The sequence below is a fragment of the Leucopleurus acutus genome (genome assembly GCF_964270905.1).
Source record: "Leucopleurus acutus genome assembly, chromosome: 4".
NCBI classification, from domain to species: domain Eukaryota; kingdom Metazoa; phylum Chordata; class Mammalia; order Artiodactyla; family Delphinidae; genus Leucopleurus; species Leucopleurus acutus.
The window spans coordinates 150,270,681-150,281,218 of record NC_139146.1 but is presented as its reverse complement, the minus strand read 5'-3'; positions in this window follow the sequence as shown (position 1 = coordinate 150,281,218).

Here is a 10,538-nt window from a genome sequence, read left to right as displayed (position 1 = left end):
CTTTTTTAGTTCTAACTCCTCCAGGACAACAAACACCAAAAAGAAAGAAATCATTGGGTGGCCGCTCGAGTACTGACCTCAGAACTGGTCCCAGAAGTTGGATGTCCACACCATGAAAAATAAACACACCCCATCATTGCTGACACTAATTGTGTCCTTCACTTGTGTCTTCTCAGAAGAAAAGCCAAGAATGAAATTGCCATGAAGGACAAGTTCCTTCCCATCACTGGGAGTGGCCTCTTTACTACAGGGTTGAAGCCCAGCACTCACTTGCTGCGGGCTCGGTGCACATGGCCAGTGCCTGTGCTATTCATAGCACGTGAAGAAGGAAGGCGAGACCATCTCCTGGGACATCTAACTTCCATGACTCAGCAGCAAATCTTTTTGCAGAAGTTAAGAGAAAGTATAATAGGCAAAAAATAGGTGAGAGGAGACTTAACGACATTACTCAGAACTTTCCTTTATGATACATAATTATCTATGATACGTCATCACTTAACATAGTTTTATGTATTACCAGATTTGTAAGTGATTAACTTTTTGAACACTTACAGAGTTGGACTATTGAGAGGAAAATGTGGTATTGGTCAGTCACCAGCAGGGTTAAGTCTGAGTTAGCAGGCCCATTTCACTCTCACACATTCTCCTACATCAGCTCTCTTAGTAACCAGGTTGGTACTTAGACTTCCATATACTAAGTCTGGCCACATGGCTTGCCTCCTGAGCAGTCGCATAGGACCCCACGCTTAGAAGGTCCCTGTGCTTAGAGGTCCCTGGGCTTGGTTTAATGCTCTGCTGTCCCTGTCTTGAATCCTTAATGATTATTAAACAAATAGGTTCATATTTTCATTCTGCACTGAGCCCTCAAATGAGGAAGGCAGTCTTCCATATACCATCCATTAAATTTTATTTCTTCACTTGTTCTGCCTGGGTGAAGAAGAGGAATGCTATTTACTTGAATAGCTACTCAAAATCCCAATACATCAAATCATATAAATTATCATATAATTATTTAACAATTAAAGGCACAATTTAGGGAATTATACCATGTAATATAGAAACCCGATATAGAAACCCAATTTCTTTAGGTGTATGGTTAGGTTGTTTATTTGAGATGTTTCTTGTTTTTCGATGTAGGATTGTATTGCTATAAACTTTCCTCTTAGAATTGCTTTTGCTGCATCCCATAGGTTATGGGTGGTCCTGTTTTCATTGTCATTTATTTCTAGGTATTTTTTGATTTCCTCTTTGATTTCTTTAGTGATCTCTTTGTTATTTAGTAGCATATTGTTTAGCCTCCATGTGTTTGTATTTTTTACAGTTTTTTTCCTGTAATTGATATCTAGTCTCATAGCGTTGTGGTTGGAAAAGATACTTGATACGGTTTCAATTTTCTTAAATTTACCAAGGCTTGATTTGTGACCCAAGATATGATCTATCCTGGAGGATGTTCCACGAGCACTTGAGAAGAAAGTGTATTCTGCTGTTTTTGGATGGAATGTCCTATAAATATCAATTAAGTCCATCTTGTTTAATGTATCATTTAAAGCTTGTGTTTCCTTATTTATTTTCATTTTGGATGATCTGTCCATTGGTGAAAGTGGGGTGTTAAAGTCCCCTACTATTATTGTGATACTGTCAATTTCCCCTTTTATGGCTGTTAGCATTTGCCTTATGTATTGAGGTGCTCCTATGTTGGGTGCATAAATATTTACAATTGTTATATCTTCTTCTTGGATTGATCCCTTGATCATTATGTAGCGTCCTTCTTTGTCTCTTGTAATCGTCTTTGCTTTACAGTCTATTTTGTCTGATATGAGAACTGCTACTCCAGCTTTCTTTTGATTTCCATTTGCATGGAATATCTTTTTCCATCCCTCACTTTCAATCTGTATGTGTCCCTAGGTCTGAAGTGAGTCTCTTGTACACAGCATATATACAGGTCTTGTTTTTGTATCCATTCAGCCAGTCTGTGTCTTTTGTTTGGAGCATTTAATCCATTTACTTTTAAGGTAATTATCGATATGTATGTTCCTATTACCATTTTCTTAATTGTTTTGGGTGTGTTATTGTAGGTCTTTTCCTTCTCTTGTGTTTCCTACCTAGAGTAGTTCCTTTAGCATTTGTTGTAAAGCTGGTTTGGTGGTGCCGAATTGTCTTAGCTTTTGCTTGTCTGTAAAGGTTTTAATTTCTCCATCAAATCTGAATGAGATCCTTGCTGTGTAGAGTAATCTCTGTTGTAGGTTTTTACCTTTTATCACTTTAAATATGTCCTGCCACACCCTTCTGGCTTGCAGAGTTTCGGCTCCTAGTGTCTGGACACCTTTCCTCTTTCACGGCTCCCTCCCACTGGTGCAGGTCCCGTCCCTATCCTTTTGTTTCTGTTTATTCTTTTTTCTTTTGCCCTACCCAGGTATGTGGGGGGTTTCTTGCCTTTTGGGAGGTCTGAGGTCTTCTGCCAGCATTCAGTAGGTGTTCTGTAGGAGTTGTTCCACGTGTAGATGTATTTCTGATGTATTTGTGGGGAGGAAGGTGATCTCCGCGTCTCACTCCTCTACCATCTTGAAGGCATTCCCTTCATTTCTTTTTATACCCTTGAATGTCTAGCCTAGAACTCTGTGACCATATTCATAGTAGATGATCTCTAGATACTTGCTGAATGAATAAACAAATGAATAAATAACTCATTCTTCATTTGTCTTCAGAAAGGTGATAGTAGCAAGAAGCTCTGGAGTCTTTGGGCATCAGAAAGGATAAGAAATGAGAAGAGGGGGGGCAATAAAGGAAATATTGGCCTTCTTTTCACCAAGATTCAAAGGAGGACCAGGAGAAAAGGCCAACAGAATGAGCCACTCCTGAGGCCAGGACAGCCTGCAAGCAGGCATGGTCTTCCAGCTCTCCAGGGTTCCTCAGTCCATCTCCCTTCTGACCTGCCACTGACATTCAGAGGGTCCCGAAATAAAGCCGAGCAGAAATATCTAGTTATATTTACATCTTAATGGCAGGGGAAAATATATTTGCAGAGCCAAACATTGTTTTACCAGTAACCTTACTACCTGCAATCTAAAAGACATCACAGAGCCAAACACTGTTTCACCAGTAACCTTACTACCTGCAATCTAAAAGACATCACATTCGTTTTTCTTTTGTTTGCTTTGCTTATTTCTGGAAATGTGGTTTCTCTTTAGAATAGCTCCAGGGTGGAAGCATGTGAATACTCCTGAGTTATTAAAACCACCACCACAGTCTTCATATTCAAACGTGGCAAATATAGAAGGTGACTCCCATTTCACCAAGCTATGAAAATAATATTTGGGGGAGAAAATAAGAGAAGAGAGCCCTCTACATACATGCAAGCAGTGCCTAAAAGTGATCTGACCCTTTGCTCTTCAAAGTTTGGGCATCTAAAGAGAAACATCACGGGGCCACACCTTCATTTGGCTAAGTATATGGTTTTAAGACACTAAACTACTCATTTACAAGTTTCTGCTTAAATTTTCAACCACATTTTAAGCACGAAAGTTTGTGGCTCGTGAGTTAACAAGATGCCACCAAAGAAAACATTGCTGCATGGGGTGTTGCTCTTGAGATCCTTGGAAACAGCAGATCGTACTGGGTTCCCTGTGACCCTCTGCATTTGAAAAGCATTGGTTTGCTAATAGTTGGTTTCAGGCTGCAGTGGTCCACAAACTGTTTTGTTCTTTTTCTATGGTCTGTGAATGATATGCCTCAAGGAATGATGGCTGATACTTTTTTCATTTTCCTCCCTAATTTTCTCACTAAAAAATGTTTAATTAGTGAAAAGGCAACATATTTATAGATATAATAAAACAGTAGAGGAAAGACTGTTTTAAATATACGCACAACATGTTGTGTTTAGATACACACACACACCCACACACACACACACACACACACACACACACGTATATTTTAAGGATACTTTAAATTCATACACATGTGATTCAGAAAACTATGCTGTTATGTTTCCCTAGAGTATGATGAAAGTGAACTGTCACATGGACAACAAATTTTTTGAGGTGTTTAAAAATAAAAGGAATATATGTATGCAAAATCTATAAAAGGAATGTTTAATGTTACAGTTAAGTAATTTAAGATCCAAGAAGTGAAATATATTGAAGACTCACAGTAGCAGACACTCCCTACGCACTATCTTACTGCTCATAAGGACTTTAAAATAGGTATCATGTCCTCATATTAAAAATATGGAAACTGAGACTAAGAGAAGCTAAAATGAATTTTGATTCTAATAAAAGATGAATGAATAGTTATGTTAACAATTTCTAAATTTGCTATTTGCTCTTACAACATGATTTAAAAGTGACAGTATAGTAAAAATTGGCAACACAATATTTTGAATGATAACACTAATGCTCTTTAGTCGATTTTTTCCCCAAAATCCTTACTAGAAAAGCCTAAACCAGGAGTTTAATGGAGGCTGAAAAGAAAGGTGCTGGGATCAGGAAAACAATAGAAAAAGGAATGTATTGCACAGGGCTATAGAACATAATAAATAATTATTATGACAAATAATATATGAGAAAAAATGTTTCAGAGAGTCATTCAGTAAATTGTGTTGTATATGAAATAATTTAATTAAAAATTAATTTAAGTTGAGAATTATATTGTATTTTACTAAATTTAATAGAAAATTCCAGTTATCAGTAAGATTTGGCCACCTAAGTAAACGAAAATATAAGTTATTAGGGACCAATAATTATTTGTTTAATTGAAATACAGTTGATGTATGATGTTATGTTAGTTTCAGGTGTATTACACTGTGATTTGACATTTGCATACATTATGAAATGATCGCTACAATGGGGACCAATAATTCTTGCTTACACCTGCAATGCTTTATTCATTTCCCAGGCTGTCAAATGTTCAAACAAGTAGTGAGATCTCCATTCTCACAAAAATTTGCAGCAGATATATTTTCCAAGCTCAAACTGTAGTTCCAGCAGCATTTTTCAGACCTCCATGGAAGTATGAAGGACATTTTTCAAATTTCAAAATGTATTTAATAACAATATAAAATGTATTTAACTAATGAAATTGAGGAGCTTCCATTTACCCTCAATTGAGGGTAATTAATTTGCAGTGTAATGACAGGATAAAAGGCAAATATCAAGAGGCAAATCTAATAGAATTCTATCAATGCCTTCCAAGTAATGAATACGCTCAACTAAAATCGCACGCTTATGGACTGATATCAGTATTTAGCTGGATCTATCTGTGTGAAAAGACATTTTCAAAGATGGAATATGTAAAATCTCATTTCATTAATGATGTCCCTTTGCAGTCAATTTCGATGATAGAGAACCACAACGTTGAACATTTGGCAAAATTTAAGGAAAGGATCCTGAAATGGGATTTTATTTATTAAGTCACTAATGTTAGGGGTTTTATCCATCAGAGTAGGTGTCATTTATTGCAACAGTTTGCCTTATGTAAGCTTAACCACAGAATCACCTACTTAAAACAAAACAAAAATTATTTTTTTACTGAGGTATAATTGACATATAACATTAGATTCGTTTCAGATATACAACATAATGATTTGATATTTATATATATTGTGAAATGATCACTACAATAAGTCTAGAGTTAACATCCAACAATTTGTTTTTAATTTAAATCATCCCACTATCTATAGCGTATGAGCTAGGACTCAAATTATAACCTCAATATATTTTGTCTCATTATGATACACAAATTATGCTATCTCTAATTATATTTTATACAAATTAAATGTGCTATGACCTTAACTCTTACATCCCATTTAATATTTATACCTATCACATTGGGAATTATTTTGTCTTACAGACGAGAAAGACTAAGGCTCGGAGTGGTCAATCAATGTGTCTTAAGTTACTGAGCCAGAACTTATCCCAGGTATGTCTGTCTCTAAGTATGTCTTTTCACGTATAACTCTAACTGATGTCTACTTATTCCCATGACAGCTCACAGCGCAGTTGGGCTGAAGTGCTCAGAGCTAAAATGAGAACAGTGCAGTGTGGAGCCCTTGGTGTGTTCTGGTTCCCCCCCTGGTTATAGATCCTACTAAATGTATCCATCTCCTAGTCCATCTTCTTTATACTCTGATTTTACTCAAAGTGGCCACTTAATTAAAGTTTAGGTATCAATGTTCTGACTTCATTATAGCTTAAATTTAAAATTAAACATGTCGTATGTCCATAAAAAGATGGGTACACCAATGTTCACCGTAGCTTTTTTCATGACAGAAAAAACTAACTAAATGCCCATCAACAGGAGTATGAATAATCAAATTGTGGTATATTTATATAATGGAATACTACTCATCAATAAAAACAATGAACTACTGATACATGATCAAAATAAATGGATATAAAAAGTATTATGCTCAGTGAAAGAAGTCAGACACAAAAGAAGACTTGTTGTACAATTCCGTTTCTATAAACTTCAAGAAATGGCAAAAACTAATCCATGGAATGAAAAACAGAATAGTGTTTGCCTCTGGCAAACAGAGGGAACAGACCAGAAAAGAAAATGAGAGAACTTTTAGAGTAATGCAATTGTTCTATGTGTTGATTTGGGTGTAAACAGTTATTAAAGCTTAATGAACTGTACACTTAAGATACACATAGTTTACTATATGTATTTACACTTTAATTTTTTAAAAAACCAAGTTTCTGGGGCTTCCCTGGTGGCGCAGTGGTTGAGAGTCTGCCTGCCGATGCAGGGGACGCGGGTTCGTGCCCTGGTCCGGGAAGATCCCACATGCCGCGGAGCAGCTGGGCCCGTGAGCCATGGCCGCTGAGCCCGCGCGTCCGGAGCCTGTGCTCCGCAACAGGAGAGGCCACAACAGTGAGCGGCCCGCGTACCGCAAAAAAACCCCCAAAAAACAAAAAACAAACAAACAAAAAAACAAGTTTGTTAAAGGCCCCAGATTTGATCTGAATTCTTTTTATTTATTTATTTTATTTTTGGCTGCATTGGGTCTTTGTTGCTGTGCGCGGGCTTTCTCTAGTTGCGGCGAGCGGGGGCTACTCTTCGTTGTGGTGCACGGGTTTCTCATTGCAGTGGCTTCTCTTGTTGCGGAGCACGGGCTCTAGGCACGCGGGCTTCAGTAATTGTAGCACACAGGCTCAGTAGTTGTGGCACATGGGCTTTGTTGCTCCGTGGCATGTGGGATCTTCCCAGACCAGGGCTCGAACCCGTGTCCCCTGCATTGGCAGGTGGATTCTTAACCACTGCGGCACCAGGGAAGCCCCTTATCTGAATTCTAATGCTACCTTAAGCCCTAACAGCTTTGAAACAATGCTAAGTGCATCCCAGCAAGCATGTTTAATTTACTGCATCAATTCGCCGCCTTACTTGGAAACAACCACAGAACCATTGGCCAAAGTATGGTGCAATTCAGAGGGAAAACGAAAAGAAAACGTACTCTTCTGAGTTAGATGGTCTACAGAGTTAAATTGAAAGTAGCATCATAGTTGTCCATACAGCGTTGTCTAGCAGGTTGGATGCTGCAGTGACTGTTGTTCTCCATATACATAAGGGGTCTGAAAGTTTCAAGTGGGATCACAGGTTTTTTCCTTACTGTGCATGTTAAACATGTAATTCCTTTTGTATAGCCTATAACTTTGCTATGGTTCTAGAGAATAATGTGAATGTGAAAATGATGGTGGGATAATAGAAGGAAACCTGTTCTTTTGTGAGGTCTCCCTCGAGTCCTGAATAGAATCTACCACCAAATTTAAAATATCCAAATGCATAGAGAACTTCTGTCTCTCATGGTGACCAACACTTCTTCTACCACAAAGACCAATTCTGGCCTCTTACGGGTGGTGGCTTCTCGCTGTTTGACACAGTAACACCAACAAAAGCAAAGACTCAGCCCATGTACCTTAATAAAGTATGAACTTGAATGTGGAGCAGGAGGTCTTGAGCTATTACAGGAAAACATAATGACAAGGAGGACTTGCCTCTGGTTTGGAATCAGCCTGAAATTGTAGGCAAATCCCTTGACCCCCACCCTAGACGGAAAAAGCTACAAGACCAAGGGAGGACATCATCTCTCGACGCCAGTTCATCAGATTTAAAGAGAAATAAGAAGTTCCATCTGTTTTAAAAGATTTTCTAACTTTGTAGAATTAGATCACAAAACTTGAATTTTAATGGGGTCTCCAGGCCACCGTCCCATCATTGTAGTCACTACTTTCCTTTCACTATTGGGAACACTGAACATGGCCTCTTTGGGCTGTTACTTAATTTTATATTTCTATCAAGGAATAACTATGTCTAGGTTTTTAGATATTTCTATCTAAAAAATGCCAAAACCCCCATATTTTTTTGCATATAAATGTCATTCTTTCAAAAGAGAGACTTTGCCAGGTTTCAGGTGAAAATAGACATTTCAACTTTTTTTTTTTTTTTTTTGCGGTACGCGGGCCTCTCACTGTTGTGGCCTCTCCCGTTGCGGAGCACAGGCTCCGGACGCGCGGGCTCAGCGGCCATGGCTCACGGGCCCAGCCGCTCCGCGGCATGTGGGATCTTCCCGGACCGGGGCACGAACCCGTGTCCCCTGCATCGGCAGGCGGACTCCCAACCACTGTGCCACCAGGGAAGCCCTATTTCAACATTTTTGATGGTGACAAAAGCTCATGTTTTCCAGAGTTGTTAAATTTCTTGCTTAATCTGATTTATTTTATTTCTGACTTGGCCTATTATTATTTAACTTGTCATCACTTTATTCCACCTGATTTTATTATAAATTGTTAAAATTTTTTTAGATTTTAAAAATTGAGGCAAGACATGTGATCTTACCCTTTGCCTCTGAGTGTGGCTGCTCCTGAAGACTACACAGATATAGATAACCATCTTGCGTTCAAAATCTCTCTAAGAGGGCTTCCCTGGTGGCGCAGTGGTTGGGAGTCCGCCTGCCGATGCAGGGGACGCGGGTTCGTGCCCCGGTCCGGGAGGATCCCACATGCCGCAGAACGGCTGGGCCCGTGAGCCATGGCCGCTGAGCCTGCGCGTCCGGAGCCTGTGCTCCGCAACGGGAGAGGCCACAGCAGTGAGACGCCCGCGTACCGCAAAAAAAATCTCTCTAAGAAATGCATTTCTTATGCATTAAAACTTTGAATCTAAATAACTGACATTTTATTCTTTAGGGTAGTGCATAGGATTAAGAGGAGGAAGAAACTTATGTCCTGAGCTCAAATTCTGATATGGTAGTTAGACTTCATCATTAGTAACAAGTACAAGAAAATCAGTCATTCAATCAGTCACCCAACATCTAATAAGTTCTTTCTATAGGTGCGGTACCATGACAGCAATACAGAAAGTTATTTAGGAATAGAGAAAATCAGTGAATTAACTAGAAAATATCAAAATAAAAAGAAAAAAAAACCCTAAAACTAAAAAGTTTAGGACAGAGGTTCTAGATGAAAGCCCAGGTAGGGGGAAAAAAAATCATCTGGACGAAAATGAGACATACATAGAGAGATTATTCTTCCAAAAAGGAGAAAAGGAAGAAGCTTGCTTGGAATGCACTGGGCCAGAGGTATCCCGAGGAATCCACATTCGACACAGTCAAGCAGAAAATACCAAAGCAAATCCCAATAAATGTCCACTAAGTAAGCAGGTGGCCTCAGACGTCCAATGAGTGTTGTAACCTTTACGGATGATGCAATGGGATGACCCATATCATACAAAATTACAACAAGACCACAACTAAAGACTGGCAGTGATTTGCTTTTTGTGGAATCACAAACTGTTATTATTGCAGGTCACTGCAGAAGGCCCAAGGCAATGGAAAACCTAAGGAACACCAAAAATATAACCCCAGCTAGTAACTAAAAGACTATATTTGTCACTTGTGCAATCCCTGAAATGATGATTTCTGAGAACTCATTTCTCAGTTCTTCACTAAAGAATGTGCTGAGCTGATAAAAAATCTTAGGCATTTTAACATCACAACGTAAACATTCAGGAAACATTCAGGTTTTTCACAAAGTTATTGAATAATCAAGTAATAGCATGAAAGCTTCTCTTTGGTAAGTAGAAATTTGTTTCCAGCTCAAAACGCAAAGAGGGTTAAAAAAATTTTTTAGATAAAAAGTGAGATCAAAATGATCCCTCAGTCTGTCCATATGTAGAAAAGAGTGTTTGCTTTTTCCTTAACTATGGCTGATAGAGATATAGACATAACAGCCCTCTGGAAATCATATAGATTCCCTTTCTCATTCTCTTAGGGTTCATGGCCCTTCAAAGCTCAACTCTATTATTCCTTAGTATTTAATTTCTCTCCTTAGGGAGACATTAAATGAAGTTATTTTTTCCTCCTTATTGGACAATAATGGGAAAAAAAGAGTTGAGAAACACTGCAATAATGGTCTTTCAGTATTCATTCTTAATCAGTCAGCAATTATTTCAAGAATATTTATTGAATAAATGTCCTACATCAGGCACTGTGATGAGTGCTTGGAGATATAATGGTAAATAAGACCCTGTCCCTGTCCTCAAAAACT